Here is a 27,165-nt window from a genome sequence, read left to right on the forward strand (position 1 = left end):
ACACAGACACAATTAGGGGAAAAAACGTTTCTCTCCTCCCCTCCCCAATAGATTTCTTTACCCCTTCCAATTTCATAAGAAAGTCCCTAGGAAAAACATACTTATAACAGTATCAAATTAATGGATGGATTGAGCTTACATTTTTCTTTTCCCATGATGCATTCTAAATACCAAAAAAAGACTAGACAGACAGCGGGACCCATCCATCCACATTCCAAGACATGCTCCAGTTACCCAGTCATTGCAGAGCACTGCCAGGAGGCAGAGGCTATGATTTGACTAGAATTCAGCTATTTTCAATATATTCTAGTTACTTAACTGATATTGAAGGCTATGATCAAACATGAAGTAGCCAATGGACTTTTCTAAAGAAACTGCACAGTGGCATCTGACTTGCTGTAAGTTGTACCAGTTTGCACCACAGAGCACACCGCTGAACAGCTGAGATTACAAAACAAAGCCTTGGGATTCATATGCTTTCATTCACTGTTTTCACATTTCTCTGTTATTCCAAAATGTTTGGCTAGTTTTTCTTCCTCCCTTCACCCTCAGCTCTTTCTTAAGGACAGAGAAGAAACCTAATTCTCACAAAATGATTGGTTTTTAAAGTATGCTAAGTATTTGGAGATTTATTAGAAACAGTTTTAGTTCCTCATTACTCTAGAGCAAATTATTATTGATTTACAACAGACGGCTCATCTGATATCCTTCAGGCAGTCATAAAAAATAGTCTGAGCATTAAAAATGGTTGATGTCTTTCTGGCCAAAGCAGCGAAACTCAGCTAATGACAACCGCTTCCAACTGAATGAAAAATAGCCCATTCTCACTGTGTGTTCTGTTCACTTTTTTGTAAGTGTTCCAAAGAACCTGAATTCATATGCATTTATTTTCATATTAAACTCATTTATCAGAAAGATCTCTTCTAGATACCCCATTCACACCGGAGTGATCTTCAAAGTCAGAAAGAACATTTGCTAGCATTACCATATACTTACAGCTTGGCATGTTTTATTATAGCGCATTTAGAGTAAGGGTTTTTACTACCATTAAGCAATCCCACTGACATCAGGTCAAAGCTTTGCTGTGAACGTGCTACCTAAAAGCATCAGTTCTGTAACAAGCTGCCAGGTTTATCTCCTGGCTCCATCACTGGAGCAACTCTCCTATCCTAGCAGCCTCAGTCTTCTCTCCTGCAAAACGGGGCTATTAAGAGCAACTATTTCAATGGTCATTGTGAGATTTAGCTGAGAGTTTTAATTTTATCACAGCACAGGCATCTAGAAGATTCTCTGTTAATATAAGCTACTGGCACGGGACCAAGACTATTAATAGATGACTATTAGCAGCTTTGCCCACTCTCTGCCTGCTAAGAGGATTACACTCTGCCAGCTTAGTTTCTTCTTCTCCTCTGGTTCCTCCAGAAGGGTTTGGACTTACCACACTAGATCACTGGGGTTTATGTATTGCAGAATAAACATAAATCGGAGGGAAACACACACACACACACACACACACACACAAAAAGAAGGGTACAAGCCAAGACAGATTTTAGGTACTTTAAATAAGAGGTCCTGAGGAGAAAGGAGCTGGTCTGGTATGTGAGGAAATTTGTTGAAGTTTGTTGAAAGGAAAAAGGAGATTTGGAGTTATGTTCTCATAGTATGTTTTTGTGTTCTTCAAGGAATTCAAGAAAGGTAAGTAAAGAACTTGATTATTTCCAATTTTTTGTTTTTTCAGCTTTATTGAGGAAGAGTCGATAAACAAAAATTATATATACTTACAGTGTGCAATATGATGTTTTGATATATGTATGCATTGTGAAATGATCACCACAAGCAAGCTAATTAACACACCCATCACTTCACACAGTTACCTTTGTGTGTCTGTATGTGTATGTGGTGGGTACAGTCAAAATCTATTCTCTTAATATAAAATTTCATGTATACAATATGGTACTGTTAACCTTAGTCATCATGCGGCACAGTAGAGCCCCAGAACTCATTCATTCTGCACAATTTGTTTTGACCAGCAGCTCCCAATACCCCCCATCCTATCCCCACTGGAAACCACCATTCGACTCTGATTCTATGACTTCAACTGTTTTCAATGACACATGCAGTCAGTCCTCTGTACCCATGAGTGCCACATCCATGGATTCAACCACCCACGGATTGAAAATATTTGGAAAAAAGGATGGCTGTATCTGTACTGACTATGTTCTGACTTTTTTCTCTTGTATTATTCCCTGAACAGTATAGTAAAACAACTATTTATGTAACATTTACATTCTATTAGGTATTATAAGTAATCTAGAAATGACTTGTGGTATACAAGAGGATGTATAGGTTATGTGCAAATACTACAACATTTTTATATAAGGAACTTGACCAGCCATGGATTTTGGTATCCACAGGAAATTCTGGAATCAGTCTTCCATGGATACTGAGGGACGACTATATAAGTGAGATCATAAATCATTTGTATTTCTATGCCTATTTACCTTAGCATAATGTCTTCCAGGTTCATCCATGTTGTGACAAATGGCAAATCTCCTTTTTTAAAGACAAATGTATATACACACAATGGAATATTACTATAGATATCATATTTTCTTTATCGATTCATCTGTTGATGGACACTTAGGTTGATTCCATATCTTGGCTGTTGTGAATAATCACATTTCTTTAGACACCAGAGTGTGTGTATGTGTGTGAGTGTGTGTGTGACTATTATCCTTATTGGACTGGACCAATTGGATTATGGAATTATGCATTATCACTACACTTCTATTACTACTCTTACTAAGGGTTATCAAATGTTCTGGTTTAAACTGGCCACCCTGCCCTTCATAAGTAGCACCTGCTTCCATTTTAAAAAATATCTCAGTTTGTGCAAATAAATTTTATGGTCTCCCTCCCACTGTTGCTGCTGTCACTGCTGCTGTTGCTGCTATTTTTCATCTGTAATTGAAATAATCAATGCAAATAGTTAAAGTTTACATTATTCTATGTACACTTGGAAAAAGATTTCCCATAGATCTTAATAACAAATACATTAATTCCTCAGCCCATTAAAGCACCTTTTAGCAACTTGCTCCATAAATGCTAACTGCTGGGTGAAAGTAAGATTTTTACCATCTGACCCTAACATGTCCAATAAACTCATCATAAACCCAAATGATATCTTCAAATAGTCTTTCCACTAAAGTGTATTCTCCTCTTCAGATTTCCAGCATTGAAAACAAGGTAACAGACAAAAGGCAGGTACCAAAGTTAGGCTATATCAGTATTCTGTTGTGTGCACTTTGACCCTAAGAACAGGGAAATCTGATTTAACATGACAAAGTCATTATCACTTCCAGATCTTCAGATACAACAAGCGTCCTAGCAGCAGGAGCAGACATCTTCTCTAAGCTAATCATCAACCTCACATTATTCACTTTAGTGCCTTATTCTTTAAATAGACTTCAAAAATTATAATAGGCATAAACTGGTCAGACTATTACACTGAGAAAAAGAACAAAAATAATATTTTAAGTCAGATATAGGCAGGGTGTGGCTCACACCTGTAATCCCAGCACTTTGGGAGGCCGAGGCTAGCAGATCACCTGAGGTCAGGTGTTCAAAACCAGCCTGACCAATATGGTAAAACTCTGACTCTACTAAAAATACAAAAATTAGCCAGGCATGGTGGCATGTGACTATAGTCCCAGCTACTCAGGAAGCTGAGGCAGGAGAATTGAATCGCTTGAACTCAGGAGGTGGAGGTTGCAGTGAGCCCAGATCCTGCTACTGCACTCCAGCCTAGGTAGCAAGTGTGAAACGTCATCTCAAAAAAAAGAAAAGAAAAAAGAAATAGTAGTACTTGTAAACTTGATGTCAAATATGTTAGTTTTTCCTTTCCAAAAAGGTTTGGAAAAATTCAAACGGCAGTATTTATATTTTGTATTGAGCATCTTAGGATGCCAGTTAAAATTGTTTATTTTCAGACCCTTGATTTTACAGAAACATATATGAAGCACATGAAGATGGCATTGTACAATTTAATTTTAAAGGTGAGAGAGAGAATCCACTATGAATCTCTGAACGTAATTATAGTAAAATATTTATTGTTCTATACTTGGGAATTATTATAACATAGCAAAAAATTATCTACAAAGGAAATGATTTAGGATGTAATATGGACTTGTTTCCAGCCAAATGGGCATGTTTCTATCATCAGGGGGAGAGAGGTAAAACACGGAAACAAAAAAAAATTCTACCTTTGCTAAATAAGTTACCACCAAAGGTCAGGTCCATGGCAATGCATTTTCACAGCTCTTTCGACTTCTCAGAGTCTCCTCCATTTTCCAGGCATATCTGAACCATGTCTCTCTCTCCCAGCCTCTCTCTACTTAAGTTTCCAGAATGTTTCCTTGGCTCAGTCTTTAACGCCACTCAATAATGTGTTCAGTACCTTGGGAGTATCTGTGGTCATGTAATTCCATAATCATATTCCTAGATGATATGTCACAATTTGTTTAAGTTGGACTTAGCACTCAGTATGAGCTCACAAAGATGTCCGTGAGAGCGGTCAACGATGACTTCATTATCTTAGGATGCACTCACCAGCTTTTCAATGTCAGCAGAGGGCTGTCCCATTTCAATGACAAACAGAACCTCAAAGTAAAATGAAATCCTAAGAAATCAGGCACTCAAAAATGTGAAAATAACTCATTGCATGAATGAGTATGGGGTAGGAAACTGAAAATGCTTCTTTGGCTGGTATTGCCATGGCAAATCAAAAATTGAGGCACCACTTTCTTCAAGTTACAATGAATTTCCAAGGCAACACACCAAAATGAAAGCAATGTCTGCAAAGCTGTGTGAAGGTGACTGATGAAAAGTTTCAACTTCTGATATGTGCATAATCTATTAAATGTGATCAGATCTATTAAATACACAAATCTATCAGCATACATGTATCCAATTCTATGACCACTTTTATTTTCACCTAAATTATACCCAACTTCTCTCTTCTTACATCATTTCCAGGAAAGTTTTGTTAAATTATTTTGTTGTCAGATGGTACTATTTCATTTTCTACTATGTATACTCTATTTTTAATTTTAGACTTGTCATGACAATATTTGGAGGATGATTCTATTTTGCTAAGCTGCATTTTTCATTGCAGGGTTTTTCTCTCTGTAATTTGTCTTCTGAAAGCTTTAAAATCATTCTTGGGCTATTGTAATAAAATCACATCATTTGCCTGACATTCTCTGACATTACTGTATTTCCTCCCATTTATTTAAGAAGGGCAACTGAAACACCCATGCCAAATCAAGCGAACATTGCAGAATCAAACTCTTCAGAATATCGTTCTGGAAAAGTATCTAGTAGCCTTCAGGCTACCTGTCAAAAGGGAAATAACTAAACATTTAGTTCAGTTCTCTTTTGTGCTCCCTAAAAGCTCACCTGGCAAGATAAATATTATGGAAGGAGGAGGGGAAAAAAGGTAGGCAATAGGAAGACAGTATCTAAGAGAAAGAGTGCTAAGGCCATGTCAGAGTATGATGGCCTCAGATGGGAATTAGCATAAAATTCTAGCCTTGGGTTGGGTAGAGAAAAATCAAGCTTCAATAAGAAAAAATTATTGTCAAAAGAAAAAAATGTGGTACCACAGGGAGTGGGGCACTAGGAAAATTGCTTGAGGGTGTAACCACAAATGGCAGATGGACAAAGTTAGGTGGAGCCCAGAAATAAAGGAAAGCCTTTATTAGCAGACTTGCTGATATATAGATCTCATTGTTATGTAAGATCCAAGGAATTTCTCCCATGCTCCACACCCTTCTTAACAATCAACCTGGTACCTGGTTAAGATGCAGGTCTTTTCAGGTTCTTTGAGCTTACAATCATGCCCATGATAGACATAGCTATATTGGAAGCTTAGCCAGTAGCTCCTTGCTTCTGACATCTTCCCTCCAGGGGAGGGAATTTATTTATTAAAACAGAAAAAATATTCTTTTCAGTAATTATGTTGATAGGGAAACTGGGCACTGCACCATGAAACTTTACTGATACTCCCAAACATGGGTCAGATGTAGAATTAACACCCTGTCCTCAATGAACTTCCTCTAAATGAAGAAGTTCTACTTCTCTAAATGAAGAAGCTTCATTTAAAGAAATGGAAGTAGAACTCTGAAGCTAAATCACAGGGCTCCAAGTAAATGAAGTGACTCAGTGTAAACATGTTCCTACCTCATGAGCTTTTAGGAAATCAGCAAGTCTTACTGTTTACCATTTGCTACTTTCTGTAATAACGCATGCAGCTGTTCTGTGATTTAAAATATGTCATTTGTGGGAAATCCAAAGGCAACTATTACAAAAATCCAAATTGCTTGTAGAACCAGGCAAATTATTCCATTCAATTAATCTCTGTAATACAATAGAAACATATTTAGAAGCAAAAAGAAGTAGAATCTGAATATCTTTGGGATCTCCATGGCTGGCTCAATTTGAGCTAAAATATAACCACATGCATCGCATTAAGACAGTCTGGTTTTTTGGAGCTTTCGGGTTTATTTTTGGTTTTTTGTTTTTTAGTTTAAGGAGAATACCGTGAGGCTAGAGCAGAGCTGTGTTCTCCTCCTTGTCTATATCCCAAGGCTCCAAGAGGGTGGGGTCATGTGGATTATAAAAGCTACAAATCAAAGGCCTTGACTTTCCAAAAAAAATTCCAAAATGTGGCATTGCAATAGATATTTGTTCAGCAAATAGGCAACAGAATTTCACACTGGCACTTAGAACCTCAAAGAAAATAGGCAAGCCTGGCCCACAGCAGAGCAGCGAGGAAGTATAGAGTGGATCTTCCTTCTATTCTTTCTTTCAGCTTCCATTCCTAGAAAAGAATTGGCAGTCACTGGTCTCCTTTAAAGATTTTAAGCAAGAATGGCTCATTGCCCTTGAACTACACAGAAATGTGTAGGTGGGTATATTGGGTCGGTTCCCTGGAAGCAGGATCTCAGATGGGAATTCTTGTGCAAAAGATACACCGAAGAAGGGCTCAAAGGAGTAACTTGCAATGAAACAAGGAGAGCAAGCTGAAGCAGTAGAAAAGTTCAGGCAAAGGTATGCTTTCAGAAGTTTAGCCTTAGTCTGATCCCACAGGGAGTTCCAGAGACAAATGGTACCAAGAAGGAATTGGTCCACCTTCTTGCAGGGGGGAGTTGCTGAGAGCCTTCAGTAGGCAGCACTTACACTAGCCAGGGGATGAGTGAATCAGTCCAGTGGAGGGGCTCTGGGTACAGCACCTATAGCATCTGCTACAGTAGGTATGTGTGCCCATTGTAGAAACATGGAACATCTTCCAAGCCAATTAATTTTGCTCAATATTTGAGAAGTCATGGTTTGTTGATTTTTTTTTTTTCTATTGGCAAAAAATACTTGTTCTTTGTATCAGGACAAAACGAAGTATTTTTAAAAATAAAACAAGATGTCCAGTGCCAAATCAATCATTTCACATCTTTCATCAAAATTTTCCAAAGTTTCTTCTCCTAGACTTATGATCTCAGTAAAGTTTCGCAGTGCAGTGCCCAATTTCCATATCAAAATTATTACAAAAAGATTATTTATTCTCTTTTCATTTCTACTGTAGGGAGGGTGTCAGGAGCTTGGAATAATTGACTAAGCTTCCAACACACAGCTATCCAGTATCTCCTTGGGGAAATGCCCATAGAATTTAAGTGAATTTGACTTCACCAGTTCCAGGGATGATCATATGATCTGTCAATCAAAGTTGACATTCCTTTGGCTTCAATGATTGGTTCAGATGAAGGAACATAATCCAAGCAAAGCCAATGAGAATTCTCCCTTGGATTTTTATGCAGAGATGTTACAACAAAAAGAGTTACCTTCTTTTTGTAGGGATTGCCAGATATAAGCCTAGACTTTTGGTTGTGATTTTTGCCAAAGAATGAAGCTGATCCAGAAGAATTCACGTTGAGCTTAGAAAAAACTAGATTTAGCTATCTTTGAAGTCAGATACAACCCTGGACTTCCCAGGTGCCTATAAATGACTTTGCAATTACTTTCAGCTAAAAGAATATAGATCACTAGAGTTACTCATCAGCTGCAGGATAAAATCTAAACTCCTTTTTAAAAATAATATGGCCCTCTATTAACCCACAAAAATCCTACAACCATCAATTCTTCCCATCCTAATTCATGTCCTAAAAATACTGAAAAGCTCAGCATTCTTCTATCTCACACCCCATTTCATGCCATAAGGTCTTTGAGACATGTTACCCCATTGTCTGGAATGTCCATCCTCTATTTTATCCATCCTTCAGACCTCTGCTAGATTACTGCCTCCTCTACACAATCTTTTCTGAAGGTCTCAGCCTCCTTCAAGGCTCTTTGCCCCATCCTCCCTTCCCTTGTTGGGTTTTATGGCAATGACTCTCTGACCTGATTATCTCTTCATAAGACTCTACATGTCTTCTAGGAGGGACATTCTTTTCCTTTTGATTTATTTTTTCTACCTGAAGAAACATGCCACGTACTCAGCGGGCACTCAGTAAGTGCTTGAGAAACAACAACAACAACAAAAAGACAGAGGGAAGGAGAGAAGAAAAGAAACAAGATTACAGAAAATTCTAAAATATCCTTGGGTTCCAAGAAATGCGTCTTCACAGAAGGAATTCCATATCCTTCTACTGAGCATTGAGAGAGATATTTTGAGGTAGGGGTTTTTCTTTTTTCCTCACACATCACATTCTTTAAATACTGGTTTTATCTACTTGTAAATTAGACTATACCTCCCTTCAAAATGTTTTTATATTCATTTTTATTTCTACCATATTAAAAAAGCCTATGAGGCCAGCAACCTAAGGCTTGATATGACTCTCCCAAAAGCTCAGAATACGTTGCATTCCACTGTAGTTAACAAAATTTGCCCAACATAAAGAAGAGTCATAAAGTGCTTAGCTTGGACTCAAGTTCCTTTGCAGTCTGGCCTAGTACTTAACTTCTCTCATCTTTAGGGTTTTGTCTATGAAATTAAGAATGACATGACTTTCCTATAATGTGTTTATGAAGAACTTGATGAGAAGGTGACATATAGTAAGGACTTAATAAATATGGACATTACCTTCACTAGCATCTGTATATGTTGTTGGATGTTGGATAGTGCATCCATCCATCCCTCCCTGCCCTACTTGCAGCATCAGTTCCAAGTACTGCTTTTCTCATTTCCTATCTTTCTACATAAACCAGCCTATGACCCACCTTCTTAAGATGCCTTCATGACAATCGGCATAGCTCAAATAAATCTCTTAAATTTTAATTCTTAGAAACCTGAAAAATAAGAGGACTTTTGAGTTTTCAGTGCTCTGTCAATGGCAAAAGGTAGGATATTTTAATGATGAATTGGAAATTAAAAGATTGCCTCCCATCTGAAGGTGGTTGTGTTCTTTTCTCAGGACCTGCCTGTTAATGTTCTATGTGATTTTCACCACTGACATCTAATGCAATACGTTGGATCCTCTTTTATCCAAAAGCCAATCCAATTCAAAAAGCTAAATTTCCTCCAGTGATTCTAATCATTATAACAGATTCCCATAGGTTTATAAAGGCCTTGGGAAAGGTCAAAAAACTTAGTTTTCTAAAATCACCTCGGTATATTCTAAGCCTTTAGCCTGGAAAACCAGATATGGTAACAGGATGAGTCCTGGTTAACTGAATAGTTAACAATTTACTATAATGCCCCTGTTCCTTAACTATTCTTAAATGGGATTTTTCCGTAAATCTTTACCTCTTCCCCAGCTTTAGTGAGAATGTTACGGTGCTCAAGTCGTTGTGTGACAAATCCCTTCCGTTCACACTGGCGATGTTAATCATCTGCCAGGTTTCTGTAATCCTTCTCCACACTCCTGAGAGAGGGGAATTGCAAAGTGACAAGTGACTATGAGGTGTGTCCTACACTAACCTCAGGAGAAAGGGGCCCCTTTTCACTCACATCGCTTCCTCTCACCCTTGGGGTAACAGGAGTGCCAAGGAGCTGTGGAAGAAATAGTCCAGACCCGGAAAGTTCAAGTCAAGGCCCACTGGGAGGAATGTGCTGAAGCCTTCCAACCCTTCCTGCTGTTGCTGAATTATTTTGCCCTGGAAATCACTGAATACCAAATAGAACATCCACATAGAAATCCTGTGTGCAATCCAAAGACTCTAAGTGAGAGTCTGTAATTCTATGGATTGCTTTTGGGAGAGCAAAGAGTTTGATTGTAAGAGCTAATTGGGTGGTCCTTCCAACTCTGATCTTTGAACTTCTACTGATTCTAAGATAATATTCATTGACTCAAAAATTCCAAACAGCTGCTTTGTCTCCAAATACTATCAAATGGAAAGTAATAGAAAATATTTAAGAACTATATTACTTCTGGACCCTTCAATTTGTACTACAAGATGCTAATAATTAAGATCATGATGATCACTTGTCTATTTGTTGAATATTTATGATGTACTAGTCATTTTATAGAGAACTCTATAGGCATATTCTCCTTTCTTTCCCTGAAATATTATTTCATATGAAAATTTAAATGACCTTTGAAAAACACAATTCAGACAATGTCAACCCCTTCTCACATCTTTCACAGGCTTCCATTATCATTCACACACTAAAATTTAAAGCTCAGTATCATGGTACACACATGTGGTACCAGCTACTGGGGAGGCTGAGGTGGGAGGATCATCTGAGGCCAGGAGTTTGAGGCTGCAGTGCATTATAATCACGCTTATGAATAGCCACAGCACTCCAGCCTGGGCAACATAGAGAGACCCCATCTCTAAAAATAAATAAAGATGCCATTTTAAAAAATATTAATAACAATGATATAGCTAACACTTGGTAAGTATCTACCTACTATGTATACCAGACAGTATGCTACAAGATTAACATGTGTTAACTCATTTAATCCTTATTAAAATTATATGAGTTAAATACTATTATTATTGAATCCTCATTTTACAATGAAGAAGCCGAGACTGAGAAATTCAGCAATTTGCATAAGGATGCATGATGCAAATAATAGTAAATCACTTGCTTGACTCCAGAAAATATGAGTCCAGAGTCATCATTCTTAACCACAAGGCTTTATGGCAAGTCTCTGAATATAAATGCCTATGATATGGCCCACAAGAGTGACCACATAGTTCATAATCCAAATCAGAACACTTTCTGAGAATGAAAGAGTGCTACAAATAATTACAGCAGATCACACAGGTAGACCAGAAACCTCCCAGGCAAAGCAGGACTTATAGAAGGTTCTACTGCTCTGGCTACCTGCCTGCCAGCCTCACCACATACAGTTCTCCATTTATTCTCTATGCCCTTCTTTCTGTCTCTTCAATATGCTATGTTGCCTTTGGATTCATTATTATTTCTGCACAAAATGAAACACTCTCTCCATCTACTCTCTTCCCTCTCCTCTGCTGTTTAGCATGTATTTATCCTGTAGCCCCCCAGCTCATGGTGGTCCCCTGAACTAAGGAAAACTTTTATACACTCTATGAGACAGCATTGCTGTGATTTTAGTTATTGTGTTCCACTACCTCCTGGTGTGCTCCACATGGACAGTGTCTAGATCTATTTCCTCTCCCCTGGTTACTACTCTTACACCTGGCACAGATTAAGTGCTTAACAAATATTCCCCCCTCCAAAAAACAAAAGAGGAAAAGAAAGAGGAAGGAAGATAAATGACAAGACACTGGTTTTTGTACAGATCATATAGATATAAATTTATTTATTAATTTATTCAACAAATACATATCTAGTACCTTTTCTATTCCAGGTACCATTTTAGGTGTTGAAAATATAGCTGGAAATGATAATTCAGAAAGCAAAAAAAAGTTAAAGAGAATGATATGGTAGGTATGATATAATTGGAAGGCATATTTAAATTTGGTAGCTGCTGTGGTCTGTCTTTTCAAATTCACGTATTGAAACTTAATCCCCATTGTAGTGGTACTGAGAGATGGAGCCAGCTGGGCACGGTGGCTCACACCTGTAATCCTAGCACTTTGGGAGGCCAAAGTGGGCAGATGACCTGAGGTCAGGAGTTCAAGAACAGCCTGGCCAACATGGTGAAACCCCGTCTCTACTAAAAATAGAAAAATTAGCCAGGCATAGTGGCTCTCACCTGTAATCCCAGCTACTCAGAGGCTGAGGCAGGAGAATTCCTTAAACCTAGGAGGCAGAGGTTGCAGTGAACAGAGATTGTGCCACTCCAGCCTGGGCAACAGAGTGAGACTCCATCTCAAAAAAAAAAAAAAAAAAAAAAAAATGAGCCTTTTGGGAAGTGATTAAGTAATGAGAGCTCTACCCTCATGGATGAATTAATGCCTTACTAAATGGCTAGCAGAAACTCACCTAGGCCCCTCCTATTTGCCTTTCTGCCCTTCCACCCTGTGAGGACACAGCACATCTCCACTCTGGAGGATGCAGCAACAAGATACTGTCTTGGAAGCAGACAGCAGCCCTCACCAGACACCAAACCTGTCAGTGCCTTGATCTTGGACTTCCCAGCCTTCAGAATTGTGCAGAAATACATTTTTGTTCTTTGTAAATTACCTGGCCTCAGGTATTTTGTTATAACAGCACGAACCAACTTAGATGGTAGCCAAGAAGAATTCTCTCGGTAGGAGACATTTGTAATAAATCTGATGACCAAAAGCCATGAGAAGTCCTGCCAAAGAATGCCAGACAAAGAGAAATCAGGTGCAGGCTAAAATAGTTAAAAGACCAGCTTGGCTAGAGAACAGACTGGGAAGAATGATTGAGAGGGGTTGAGAAGATTAGCTACTTCATATGAGACCCTTAAGTGATGACAATTTCAGATTTTATTCAAGTGCAGTGCAAAGGCTTGGGTTTTAAAGAGCAGTGTCAGTTGATTTCATTAACTTTTTTTTTTTTGAAGACCACTCTGGTAACTGAATTAAAAATAGGCTAAAGGAGGACAAGAGCAGAACATAGGAAAACATTGCAATAATCTGGGCAAAAAGCGGCAGTGAATACAGAGGTATTCCATGGAGGATCTTCTCAAAGTTTAATGTGCCCAGGAGTCACTAGGAGCCTTGCTAAAGAGCATATTGTAATTCTGCAGGTCGAGGATGGGGCCTGAGATTCCAAATTTCTAACAAATTTTCAGGTGATGCTAATATTGCTGATTTGATGACCACAGATGAGAAGGAAGACTTCTTGAACTTGCTGATAGATTGCATTTGGAAGGCATGAAAATAAAAGAATCAAGTGTTGTTACTGGGTGTTTTTCTTTGAAAAACTACATAGATAGTAGTGGCGTTTATTGAGATGAAGGTTCATCACATTCCTGCTTTCCGAGTTAACCCCATTGCTGCCTGGTGAGGACAGGAAACTTTTTAGGAGGACTGAATAACCACTGGCTTTGGAAAAATTGGCCAAACTTGGGATGATGATAGTAAAGCACGTTTCTGCCTTTAGTAGAAAAATGACACAAGCCAGGGTGATTCCAAGCACTTAGCCGTAAAATAGCCCATTTTCTGATGAGCATGCATACATTGCCAAGTGCTTGGCTTACATGCGTGTTTTATAGATCATTCTTTTCCCAGAGACATCAGGTGCCCTCAAAAAAAATTGGGTCACAGCACAGCTGAAAAAAATGGGACAAAGGAAATTATTCTTATACCTTTGCACACACTGTCCATCAATTGTTCTCGTGTCCCTAACGAGCCCACAGTCTTCAAATTCTTCATAGAACTTGTTTAACTCTGTCATCAACAGTTCTTCGTCTTTAGACTTTATTGTGCTTTTTAGAAAATGAAGGCCAGGTGCAGTGGCTCACACCTGTAATCTCAGCACTTAAGGAGGCTGAGGCAGGTGGATCACCTGAGGTCAGGAGTTCCAGACCAGCCTGGCCAACATGGTGAAACCCCTTCTCTGCTAAAAACACAAACATTAGCCAGGCGTGGTGGTGGGCACCTGTAATCCCAGCTACTTGGGAGGCTGAGGTAAGAGAATTGCTTGAACCTGAGAGGCAGAGGTTGCAGTGAGCCAAGATCGCACACTACACTCCAGCCTGGGTGACAGAGTAACACTCCGTCTACAAAAACGAAAGAAAGAAAATGAAGACCTGTCACCGAATAGCGCTGAGCAACAGTGAAGTACACTCACAAATGAAGCCTTATGCTATCTAAAAACCTGAAAGCTGTCCTTCAACATGCATTATGCTGTATGAAGTTGATTGGTAATCATTTGGCTTTAGATATGCCTCATAAATTGAATCTGATTTTATAGGTTGGGAAACTTCCATGTTTGCTCCTAAGAAATGGAAAAACATGTCAGGTCCAAGAATTCTTACACTTACACAATTATCATACTATTCTTTTTGTGTCCTTTTTCCTATGCTTCTCCCACCTCTTAGGGGCTATTTATCTGCTACCAGCTGCACAGCTCACACTGGGGTGGGACACACATACACAACTGCCTGAGTTTAAGACTCCCACAAAACAGCATTTCCAATAGGCCAGAGTTTTTTCTGATTCTGAGGATCACTTTAAGCCTGAAAATATGATTTTCTGGCTCAAAGAAAAATTTTAAAAGACTTATAAAAATTATCATAAGACTCTTCAGACATCAACTAGGTCTTCCCAAAGAACATTGAGCAAATGAACCAAAAACATATGGATTTAAGTTCTCCCTAAATTAAATGTGGGTTTCACAGAAGGGCATGAGGGCAGGGGTCAATGTGGGAAAGAATATGATAAAATGATTGTGAATCTTTGATAAATCAAAACTATTTGAAAAATCCATTTTTAGAAAGAAAAAAAATGCTGCTTATATTTCCAGTTCATCCTGGTTTGAGATGTTAAGTTTGCTCCAGTTTAGAGAGCTGTTCTCTGATCTTGATCTTCAATGATGACCTGATAGATCAGACCAAAAACACAGTTTTCCTAGGCCTTTTTTTGCACAGTTTCAGTGGGTTTCATTCATCAGCTTTGATGGAGGCCGATGGTCTGCAAGTATTATCCTCTTCAGGAATAAAGTCTAGGAAGCATTTTGCATGATCTTGATCTAGTGCCATTTGCAATCATAGTACCTTCTCCAATGGACTTGGAGAAGATTAAGGAAAACACATTATTACTTGGCAATGGAGAAACAAATCTGCATTTAAGACTTGTGGTCTCAGTACCCAGAACAGAATTTTGAACAAAAAAGGGATGCTCTGTACTTAATTCTTGATTCATTTTAATAGCAATTACAATACAAACAAAATCTCAATAAAATGACCTTGATAACTCTCCCTGTGTATAACCAAGGTCAAGTCCAATTTACATTCTTTTCTAAAAATGCTGTTTTGTCACATTGCCAAGGACAAAGGAAGGTTGAGTTCAACTATATATCTTTTAAAATCTTGGGAATGTTTTAACAAAGAGAAATTTTTCTCATAATTACCATATAAAATGTCTGAAATCAATGTCTGCTATGCTTCTAAAGTTTAAAAACAATGAGATGTACTTTAATCCTAAATTTTTCCTTAGTTATTTCATTAATCTGCTTAGCAAATCCTTCTTTTAATAGACAATATTAAGGCAAATCTACACCAGGGTCTGACAAATTGCCATCTTTCCCATCTTAATGCAAATCCAAGAATCATTTCTACAATTGGAATATAAAAATGGCCCAACTTCTTACAATGTTGGCCTCCTTTGTCCATTATGCCTGCCTTTCCACACTTTTCCCACAACTCTCCCAAGTCCACCACAGGCCCACCGGTCCTCATTCTGTTCTTCAGACACATTGAGCTTTGTCCCATCTTAGGGCTCTGATGATGGCCATTCCCTCTGCCTCGATGTTGCACACTCCCATCTTTGCACGGCTTGCTACTTATGTTTGTTCAGGTGCCCATTCCTGACCACTCAACCAAAAGTGCTTTCATTGGGCCTGCTCTTGCCCCAGTCATTCCACAAACTATTAAGCTGTTTATCTTTTCTCTGAGAAAATTATCAATCTCAAAACTTATCTTGTTGCTGTAGTTTTCTACTGGTTTATTTCTGTCCTATCCCACAAACTATAAGCTTCATGAAAGTAAGGTCTTATCCAACTTGTTCACCAATCTATCTGAGGAACTTGCACAGAATAGGCATTAAATAAATATTTATTAAGTGGATGAATGAATGAATAAAGCCATGTAACAATTACATGCCATTAGTGCCCTTTCCAGATCTGTTCATCCTCAGCTGCGGTGTGGTCCCCATGCTATGAACTCATTCCTGCAACATTCTCTGGAGGATTACTATTGAGTAACTGGAGCCACCTCACCTGCAAGGAGTTTACAGTCCCCTTGAGGCATCTCATAGGCAATGAATAACTGGTGCAGGGAGGACAAACTCTTACTTCTCATGTAGAACAAACTGGTGGTGCTATTCACACGCCACAGCTCCTTGCAGGATCAGGCTAAAGCTACACTTGACCTGGAATTTCATCTTTTTTTATGCTGCTTCTCATTTCCTGCCCTGTTCCTCTCCTTTCCTCCCTTTCTCCTCAGAGCACTCCCTCAATAAATAACTTTTCCCCAAATCCCTGTCTCAGGCTTCTAGGGAACCCAATCTAAGACAAGCCATAAATAACAGTTCATAAAGTCAGCATTCATCCCACTGATAATTGTAGGCAGTGCCCAGTTAACATTTAATTTGTGTTATAAACAATTGCTACTGAGTGTTCTTAATACCACTGGGGAGAGAAAAGGTGCAGCTTTTACAGCAGTGATCCAGGAGTCCATGGAGATTCCTTGGATTAACTTACAAAGATTCATGGACTAATTTGCACGTCAAGCTTTGTCTGTAAACTATATTAATGATGTTTCACACAAATATATACCCATACTAGCAAATGCATATGAGTATCATGATACTAAAATAGTCTTTATTATAAAACATTCAGTTCAGAGTAAGGCTTGGTCATTTTATATTTAGCAATTTTAATACTCTTGCCTATGAAAGAGTGTTTTAATGTTAGAGAGATTCTCATACTCTGAAAAGGGAAGGGGTGTATTACTGATTTAGAAAATAAAATTCCAAAGTAAAATAAAGGGAAAACACTGTGTTTAGAGAATCAACCTAATGTCCCAGGGTCAAATTAAAAGAAAAAGTTGCTTTATCTGCCTCACAATCTCCTTTTTTATACCCTTTCCTAAACATTTTCACCCATTTTCTTATCAACCACAATTCTATAAGTTGAAAAATCAGTCAGGCTAATGTGAAGGATAGGGGGTCAGTAACCATTCCCACTCTGGTAAGAAATTGCCAAGCCATTGATCAAAACTATGTTTTGAGAATCCACTCTGTGAAAGGTATTAAGAAAGGACAGGTCTTCCTCTTAATAAACAAGTTTTTTTTTTTTTTTTTTTTAATCATCTGGCTAAACTAAGGTAGAACGGTAAGAGAATAAAACTTTGGGATTGAAGAAATTATATGAGGCTGGAAACAAGCAAGTTGGAGGCATGAAACACTATGGGTTTGGGGAAGTGAGGATCCTGTACAAGCATGAGCCAGTGGGGAAAAAAAAAGAGCTACCAGGAAATTAGGATGACCACAAAAGAAAATTTTCTCTGGTCAGAAATGTTGCCTGTATCCTACGACAAGGAACTTTCCTGACCTAAAATGGTGCTCCCACAACTCACCACAGTGACCTTTCTGGATAACAAAGCTGTTTTTCAGACTTACTTATTAATATATATTATATATATGTGCGTATATGTGTGTGTGTGTATGTGTGTGTGTGTGTGTGTGTGTATCTGAACATGCGTTTCAACCTATAGAGTACTAGGTCTTTGTTCACAGGTTTGTGATGATACTATTCATTGAAAATGAGCTATGATTTGGGAAATAGGCCAGCATTTTTTCATATGAAGTAACCTCTGTATTGGCTAATAAAAACTCCCCTGTTCAACACAGCAAGCCTTTGTTACCACGGTACCTCATTGGCTTTAGATCCTATCTGGAGGTCTGAGGAGAAAGTTAGACATTCATTCAGAAAGGCATGTATTGATCACCTATTATGCACCAAGAGCAATGCTGTAGGCTGGAGACCTGAAGATATATTAATGAAACATCTCACTCTGAGAAAAATCACCCTTTGAGATCCTACAGAAGCAACAATTAATTCTGCCTAGTGGCGTAGGGAAGGCTTTGGAAGATGCTGAGGTTCTGCCTGGTCCTTAAAAAACAAGGAGGTGGAAAAGGAGGTCAAATTACCCCAGGTAGCTGCAAAAATCTGTGCAAAACTACTGAAATAGGAAAGTATGGCTTAATTGGGAGTAGTGAAGAGACTAGTAAAGCTGAAAAATATTGCCTGTACAACTTTTTATGCGTTTAGGACGACAGGCATTTTGATGCACTCCTCTTTTGTAAAGTACCTATTCAAGTCTATGACTATTTCACTATTGAGTCATTTGCACTTTTCTTGTTGATTAATAGAAGCTCTCTATATATTCAAGATATGAGTCCTTTCTTCAGATACATATACTGTAATTATCTTCTACATGTTGCTTTTCTCTCTCAACGATGTCTTCTGAAAGGCAAAGGATCTTAATTTAACATAGTATTTTGGGGCCTTGTTTAAAAACTTTTTCAGCCACACTATTTATCATTCCCCAAAGCTGGACGCAACCCAAATGTCCATCAAGAATAGAATGGAACCAGGTACAGTGGCTCATAGCTCATGCCTGAAATCCCAACATTTTGGGAAGCCAAGGCAGGAGGAACATTTGAGCCCAGGAGTTTGAGACCAGCCTTGGCAACATAGTAAGACCACATATCTACAAAATATTTAAAAATTAGCTGGATGTGGTGTTGCATTCCTGTATTCCCAGCTACTCAGGAGGCTGAGGTGAGAGGATTTCTTAAACATGGGAGGTCAAGGCTGCAGTGAGCCCTGATCATACCACTACACTCCAGCCTGGGTAACAGAGCAAGGCCCTGACTAAAAAGAAAAAAAAAGTAAAATGGGTAAATATTCCTTCAATGGAACATTATACAATGATAAGCATAAATCAGCTTTAACCACCTGCACAGTATGGATAAAAGAAACACAATGCTGAGTGACACAGTAGAATAACTACTGCATGGCTCCATCTATTTAAAGTTCCAAAAGATAAAACTCATCCATGGGGTTAGAGGCCAAGACAAGTATTAGCCCTGGGGTGATACTGACTGGGTGGGACCTCCAGGGGCTTTTGGGGCGCTGGTTGTATTCTGTTTCATGATCTAGCTGCTGGTTTCATGCACATGCAAATTCATCAACACACATTTTTCTACACTTATGTTACACTTTTATAAAATATTTGCATTTAAAAATGTAAGAAAAGACCACCTAAGGAAGAATGGTAGCCAAGTTTTGTTTCTTAACAAAAATTTCAGAATTTGCAGATCCCGATTAATAAGTTAAGGGTATATAAGAAAGTTTTTACATTCGGGGCTTTAGAAAGACTAACTTGCTCTGAGAAGGAGGGGGCTGTATGGATATGATGGGAGGTAAGGAGACCCATTTGGAAATGCTACAACTGTTCAAGCAAGAGATGAGGAGGCCTGGTTAGAAGCAGAGGCCTTCACTGTGTATAGAGATGATCTTGCGTTTTTTTCACTGAGTGTTTCTTTAAAATCCGTGCACCAGTGTCATAAGACCAGAAGCACCTGCACAACATGTGGGGGGCAAAGGCCTACAAGTCTTCAACAGATGTTGAGTTTTCAAACAATGCTAGATCTTGATAAACAAAACTCTCTCCTAGATTTATTAAGCCCAAGCATTTTTGTCTGGCTCTTGTCTTAGACTGCACGACATGAACGCTGGTACAAATCCACATATGGATTAGTGGAAAGTTATAGAACTGACATAATATTGTTCTGATACATTTTTCCTTTCCTCCTTTCCACCACCCTCCCCTGCACACTATTCAAGTCCTCTTGCTGGGTGGTTTCCACTTGTCTCCTTAATTCCATCCTATGTCTGCACACTTGTTAGGAGAAAGAGTGATTCCTTTTCTGGAAAATGAGGAGCTCTGGAAGGCAGCAACTGCACAGGCAACTCAGGTAGGCAGAACGATGTAAGCTGGATCACGGCCAGACCTCCAGGCTCAGACAGTGCCACAGAGTCTCCCATAGGCCCAGTGTCAGGACCACACTGGTGCCACCTCCAAGAGACAGTAGGGATGAGACAAACCCCTAGCTGTCATCAGTGTTGTTCCATTATGTTCACTGGCAGATATTTATTGGGCATTTCTGACTGAGCCACCCACTCAATTGCATGCTTCATGGGAAAGGGCAGGAAGGAAACATGAAATCTATCCCAACTGCTTGAAGTGAAATCATGATCAAAAGAACCAGTGTGTACCCTACTACTTCCTGCCTCAGGCCCTGCAAGAGTAGACTCTGCCTGCCCAAGATTTTATTTTATAAAGAAAAAAAAGTACATAAAAACTTAAGCACAGTATCTCCAAGAGCAGAGCCATGAGCTGAGAAGACACAATGAATTGCAGGTCAAGCGATGGGTTCTGATTTCCTAATCTTTCCAACATTTCTCCTTGGAGCTGGTGTTCTCATACCATCGTAGATTTTACCATGAGATGGTCTCTCCTTGTACATTTCCAAACCCTCTTCTATGCTTTATATCTTATCACCTTATGGAAAGGCTGCTCATATGGTTCAAAACAAATTCCAAACTACCTTCCTGAGTTTGCCGTATGGCCCTCTCCTGGGAAGCTGAGACGTCAGAATCAAAGTCACTCTGCCCAGAAAAAAAAAGCAGGATGTCTCTACCTGTCTTTTCTGAAGGAACACCATTCCTGCAACCCACTGTTCATCCCCAAGGACTCCCACTTCTGCTGGACAAAAGTGCAGTGGCTTTCTCACGTGAGGAGATACAGTCTCACTCACCAACCTGCGATAATTCCTGAGTCTACTTCAGGTTACACACTGACAGTTGTAGAGTGGCTGCAACATTAATAGTAATTTAGAATCATGAGAAGCAAGGTTTCTCCCAGGCCAACTTAAGCCTGAAAAGTCCCCAGGACTAATCAGCCTCCAATTTACTCATGAAACAACATAACTCTCTTATTTCCTGGCCAATGAGTCATAAAGGGCACCATTCGTTTCCGGGGCATCCACTCAATCACTTCTTAGAAGGAAGCTTTGAGTGGCCATGTACCAGACCTGTCCCCTCATTAGATACAGCAAATCTGTGTCTCCCCGAGGTGAATCCTTCACTGTTCCAAAGCACATGGAGAGCAATATCTTAGCTGATTATGCAGTAGACACCTAAACTTGGAATACTATTGGCATTTTTAGTCTTAAAATGAAAATGGCACTAGAAGTTTTCCCATCTTTTTCCCCCTCCTGTTGCACATTTATTTTGAAGCCTGGCTCATCTTATCTTCTGAACTGGTAGACATCATATGTAGAAGTGTTTCTTAGACACTTCCACCAAAGTTATTTTAGTATATGAGAACACTGTACTAAACCAGAGATTTGAGGGGTGAACACATACCATCATAATTACAATTTTTTTCTCTGAAATCTTGTGTTTATCTTTAAAGTTCATGTACTATTTATTTACTCCTCTACATTACTGTGCCCTTTTTAATACAGAACTAGCATTACAAATTGCATAACATCATTTTTAGTTGATGCTCAAGAAAACTGCACCTGGTTCTATTCTATAGATAGTCTTGCATGGTTTTGAGAAGCAAAGGACAAACTTCATAAGACCCTTTGGCAGATGGAAATAGTAATTTATTTTAGTAAGTGTTAATTAGCATATTAAAATTGAGCATACAGGAAAATGCTTGTTAGATGTCGCATGTAGACGGAAGCAAAAGAAAAGCAAGAAGGAAAGAGAAAGAAGGATAAGAGCTCATTCTTTGCCCCCTGCCCCTTTTTTAGGAGAAAGAACCCTGGGAAGAGTCTGTATCACACTCTTCCATAGCAACACGAGGACAGAATGGGACTTTGAATTCAAGTGGGTGGTTGGTTCTTCCGCACTTACAAAGCCAAGCCTATACCTGCAGGTAATTTTTCTTTAATTTTTTAAATTTTTATAAATTAAGGGAGTAAATGTGCAGTGGCGTTACATGGATATATTGCATAGTGGTGAAATCTGGGCTTTTCATGTACCTGTCACCTGAACACTGTACGTTGTACACTATAGGTGTTATTTCATCCCTCACATTCCCACCTTCCCACCTTCCCACCTTTTAGAGTCTCCAGTGAATTTTATTCCACTCTGCACAGCCTTGTGTACCCGCTGTTTAGCTTCCACTTACAAGTGAGAACATGTAGTTTTCAATTTCTGTTTCTGAATCATTTCACTTCAGATAATGGCCTCCAGTTCCATCCATGTTACTGAGAAATATGATTTTATTCTTTTTATGGCACCAGCAGATAATTTTATCTTGTATCTCTTTGTGGAACAAATTACAGGAATCCCGACAGGGATGACCTGCTCAGTGCTCCAGCCTGGCCAGTGCTTCATAAACATATCATTTCATAGCTATGATCCTAATTCATCCCCAAAGTCCTGGGGAAAGTCTTCTTTAATGAGTGTGGAAGGAAGGCAATAGTGATAACACAAAAGTGGATTTCCTCATAGTCAAAAGATAGGACTATGGAATGGAATTTAGTAAGGAGAGTGTCTTGGGTGCTGGAAGACTCTAAGTCTAGTGGGTACTAATTATCGTAATGGTCACATGGCTCATCAAAATCTATGTGTGAGTTTTGTATTATACCACAAGCTCAAACTAAGATAAGACACGCTTATTAGACTCACAGACCTCAGTAGCACAGAGCCCACTTATGGCTGGTTCATATATGACATTGTCTAAGGCCCTGTTGTCATCTCAACTCCTCTTCAGCTCCTCCAGCCTCTTCCAAACAAAAACTTGAATAGAATCAAAACCACAGTTACTTGTGATGTTTACCTTGACAGAAAGTCCAACTGTCATGTCTCATAACCTCTGGATTGTTTGTGGTTCATTTTTCCTTCCTTTCTATTTTAAGTCAGGGTCTAGAAGCAGAGCCCAAAGTGGGGATTCACTTGGAAGTAATTTATTGATAAAGGAGAAAGGAAAAAAAGGAGAAGCAAACTAAGGGTGTGGTCTCAGCTGGCACCTAATCGCGGTCCGATCCCACAGGGAGCACTGGAGCATGGATTGCACCACAGAGTGGCCTCCCTCCCTTTGAGGCAAAGGGTCCTTTCGTGCCCCTGCATCAGTCAGTCATTGGCTGTTGGCCACTCCCAGGGGCAGGGGAGTTGCATAACTTCCCAGGCAATTCCAGGCTAGGCAACTCCCATCTGGCCAAGAGCAATTCTCCAAAGAAAGAAGCAGCTGTGAACCACTAAGAACCAAAGCTAATAGCACGTGCATATGGAAACACCAGCCTGGTCAAGGGGATCTCAGTGTGTCAACAACAGCATTCTTATACTTACCATCTTATTTCAGTCCAAAAGATACTCCTTTGGACAATGTTCGGGTTCCTAATGCCTCCTTTAAACAATTCTAGTGGAGCAGAATATAATAATATACCAACTCATAGTGTTTTATTAAGAGCCTGCTGTGTACCAGTCACTTTTCTAAATGTATCAGGTTTACACAATAATCTATAAAGCAGGCTTGATTATTACTCATATGTTACAGATGAGAAAATGGAGTGACAGAGTAACTAATGAACTAATCAAGCTAGTAAGTGGCAGAGCCAGAGTTAGGACCCATTTTCTTAAAAATGCATTAAACTTCCTCCTGCCTGTAGCCAAAGGGTAGCAGCAAAAGAGAAAGAAAAATAAGCTCAGAGCTAAAGTGGTAAAATTCAATTATATGAGATACCACACCCAACTAGGTGAGAAAAAACAACAACAAAAAAAGCCTTTTGAATTATGGATATAAGAGCTTGAGGACAGTTAATAGTCTTTTGTGTGTATGTGAATTTCAAAAAAACATCTTGCAGTTTTATCCACTTGGTTGATGTTCACCATTTGAACTTTCAACATTTAAATCTCATGAAAGTGCTGTTGCATAAGACGTGACTCTATGCCAAAGGAAATAATAGCTAACACTTGTTAAGTAGTTTCTGTGTGCCAGGCACTCTTCTAAGCCATTTACATGGACTATATCATGTAATCCTCAGAACCTTGCCATGAGGCAGCCTCGTTTTCAGATAAGGAAACTGAGGCACAGAGAGTATAACTAATTTGTCTGAGCGTATATAGATAGGAAGCATCAGGGCCAGATTTTCAAGTGGGCAGTCAGGCTTTAGAGCTTATGTTCCTGCTTCCACTACCATGCTGTCAGAAGAGTTGTAGATGGCTGGAGCTGGGACTCATGTTGGAGAGTCTAACTTCTCCAATTTAAGATGGGAAACTGAGGCCCAGAAAGCATTGGTAATGTCCACAAGGTCACACAGACCCAGGATGCTTAATTTTCATAACAGTGCTATCTATATTTTGACAAGTTTTGTTAAAAAAATATATATAAACCAGAGACAGTGTCATTTAATTGACAAGAATTCAGGAGTGGGTTTTTAAATGTCTGAAGTCTCTTTTATTCTTCTCTCCCAGGAAGCGATAACACCAAGAGTTGTTTAGGAAGGCAAGGAAGAAACATCAGTGTCCTGTCTAGCATCAGAAAAAAACGACTTCTTATTTCTACTACTGTTATGAATCCCTCACTCATGTACACCTTTGTGATGTGACTTCCAAGTTACTATTCTATTTTCTGGCTGGAACCTGCAAATTCCAATCTGGAAGTATATCTCTTTAGGGAAAGGGAAGGAGGACCAGAACCAGTGTTTATTAAATACCTACTAAATGTCACATTTACTATGCATAGTTCTATATATGCTATGTAAATTACCCATAAAAAAAATCATTGGCATCACAAAGTGTGTCAGCTAGCATTTGCTGCATAACAAACCAACCCAGAATGCAGTGACTCAAAACATATTATTGCTGGTGAGTATATGGATCAGCTAGTGGTTCTGCTGAGCCTTACCAGGCTTAACTGATTCCAGCTGGATTCACTCATGTTCCTGCAGGTAGCTACTGGATTAGGTAGGGGCTGGCTGGTATAGGACGCCCTCAGCTGGGGTGGCTCATTTCTGTTCCATATCCTACAAAATGATATTCCATGCATGTTCATGTGGTACTGGTAGAAGAGAGTAAGCAGAAGCCTAAGGCCTCTGAGCCCTAAGCTTAGTTTGAACACACCATCCCTTCCACTCCATTCTATTGACCAAATCGAGTCACAAGCCTGGCCTAGATTCAAGGGGCAAGGGGAGAGAAAAACAGATTCCACCTCTTGATGGAATGAGCTGCAAGGTCACGTGGTCAATGCCATGAATACAGAGAGTGATAGAAAATTGGAAATTTGTCTGCAATGAACCAACCACAAATGCCCTGGAATATTCCAGATCACCTAAGCTGTATGTTTTTCTCCAAAAACATGTTTCGCTTGCATATCTAGACTACCTTTGAAGATTTTAGATTTCCCTTTAGATTCACTTACAGAAAAATTCAGGAAAGATGCTGTAGGGTTTTCAGATGGCATATAGGATTTTCAGTTTACCCAAGTAAGACAAATGACCATCTAAACCCAACAAAAGCCTATGTGCTTTTATTCCAAATAACAGCAGGACAAAGCTAACTCTACTTCTCCCCTCTTTATCTACTACATCACTCACTGTTTGAAAGAAGAATAAACTAGACAGGAAGCTTGATACTCCTGCCAGTTGGGTTTGGTAAGAGACCAGCCCAACAGCCAAGTATCTGCCTTAAGGGAAGACCCGTGGCCTCAGCCAAAATAGAAGCACACCTAGCCATGGTGTTTTGTTTCACAAATATAAAATAAAACATGTTATTTAAAAAAACCCAAAAACCTCTAAATCAGAGATCACAGATAGTTTTTATCCTATATGCCAACTCCAATTGGTTATTAGAAGCTTCCAGGGGTGCTATGTTGGAAATATTAGGCTTCAGGCAACTCTAACAAAATTAGTAAAGCACAAGAATTTTCCAGCAATAAAATGTCAGTGACTGATTCCCACCATTAGAATAAATTTACAGGGTAAGCATATTCTCATCTCCTGGGCCTCTTTCTTTCTCTCTACTTCTACCTGGGCTGTTTTTGAGAAAGGCAAGTAGAGCAGCAACTTTCTATCATAGACTCTGGAGATGGACACAACTTGACTTTTTTTTTTTTTGGCCTTTTCAAGTGTGTAGATGGTAAAGATCATGGAAGAACACAGGTATATCTATAAGTACAATCTATTCCAAAGATCAATATATTGGTCCAGACTAAATCTAACCCCAGAAGGAATATTTCTAAAACCCAGAAATAATTCAACAGTATCACAGCAGGGTGCAAATTTTTTTTTGCTTGCTCTAGGCCTACCTTGACATTGTTCTCAAGATAATATCATCTATCCACTGAACGGAGAGGAGTCTCAAGCTAGACCTGGATGGTCAGGCTCTAACTTAAGGAGAAACATCTCAGACCCAGAACAAGGCTTATCAATGACACAGCAATGCACATGGTATAGTGAAAAGAACACAAAACACAAAGGTTCAGATTCTGCCTTTGCAAGTTTAACATTTCTCCCAGAGTCTCATAAGAGATGTAATATAACCACCTCAGAGTTTGTAATGAGAATAAAATGGGCAAACATGTAAAGCACCCAGAGTAATAACTAGATCATACAGTTAGAGAGGCTAGACTCCCTAACTATAGCTATTATTATTAATTGCAAGGCAATAATAATAATTTTTGTTTGTTTTGTTTCCTTTTTTTCCCCATTTATTTATTTTATTGCATTTTAGGTTTTGGGGTACATGTGAAGAACATGCAAAATTGTTGCACAGGTACACACATGGCAGTGTGATTTGCTGCCTTCCTCCCCATCGCCTACATATGGCATGTCTCCCCTTGCTATCTCTCCCCAGCTCCCCACCCACCACTGTCCCTCCCCTATTTCCCCCCAACTGACCCCAGTGTGTAGTGCTCCCCTCCCTGTGTCCATGTGTTCTCATTGTTCAACACCCGCCTATGAGTGAGAACGTGCAGTGTTTGATCTTCTGCTCTTCAGTCAGTTTGCTGAGAATGATGGTTTCCA

At 39.2% G+C, this 27,165-nt stretch overlaps 1 long non-coding RNA gene across 1 annotated transcript; it reads left to right on the top strand.

Annotated features, from left to right (window-relative positions):
* The first annotated feature begins 1,435 nt into the window (after nucleotides 1–1,435).
* LOC119470444 lies at nucleotides 1,436–26,738 on the top strand. The gene is made up of 3 exons (XR_005199356.1): nucleotides 1,436–1,695; nucleotides 21,949–22,073; nucleotides 24,617–26,738. It is a non-coding gene; the product is annotated as an uncharacterized LOC119470444 (long non-coding RNA).
* The last annotated feature ends 427 nt before the right edge of the window (nucleotides 26,739–27,165 follow it).

The sequence above is a fragment of the Cebus imitator genome, unplaced genomic scaffold (genome assembly GCF_001604975.1).
Source record: "Cebus imitator isolate Cc_AM_T3 unplaced genomic scaffold, Cebus_imitator-1.0 Scaffold31, whole genome shotgun sequence".
Taxonomy (NCBI): Eukaryota; Metazoa; Chordata; class Mammalia; order Primates; family Cebidae; genus Cebus; species Cebus imitator.